Source organism: Octopus bimaculoides, chromosome 2 (genome assembly GCF_001194135.2).
Source record: "Octopus bimaculoides isolate UCB-OBI-ISO-001 chromosome 2, ASM119413v2, whole genome shotgun sequence".
Lineage (NCBI taxonomy): Eukaryota > Metazoa > Mollusca > Cephalopoda > Octopoda > Octopodidae > Octopus > Octopus bimaculoides.
Genome location: NC_068982.1, coordinates 43,781,209 through 43,781,767, shown reverse-complemented (window position 1 = coordinate 43,781,767; position 559 = coordinate 43,781,209).

Below are 559 nucleotides of genomic sequence, written 5' to 3'. Positions count from 1 at the left end.
GTGTGTGTGTGTGTGTGTGTGTGTGTGTGTGTGTGTGTGTGTGTGTGTGCGTGTGTGTGTAAGGAAGAAGTACCAGATATATAATATGTCTGGTAATAGTCTGGTACTTCTGTCCCTTTTGCTGAATGTCTAAATTACAAGGACGTAAACAAACCATCAACAATTGTGACGGGATGGTGGAGATGGGCAAACACAGACAAAAAGTACACATATTTATAGCAGGAAAACATCTCTTCCAGCTGGATAACGACACACATTCTTTGTCCGATTAGTGCTTGCGAGGGGAGGTCATTGCTCCCATCCCTAGCCTTACGTGATATACACGGACTCGAGTTTCTGGAATGGGAGCGATGACGCTCCCTCACAAATACTAATCGGACACAGAATGTGTGTCGTTAGCTAGCTGGAAGAGATGTCTTCCTGGGGCTATAAACGTCAGTATTACTGTCCCGTATAGGACCCCACACTTGATTGGCAATTATATGTTACGATTCCTTATTGCTACTGTTTACATCTCGCTCAGAGATTTAATATAGCTTATACATAAATACATACATAC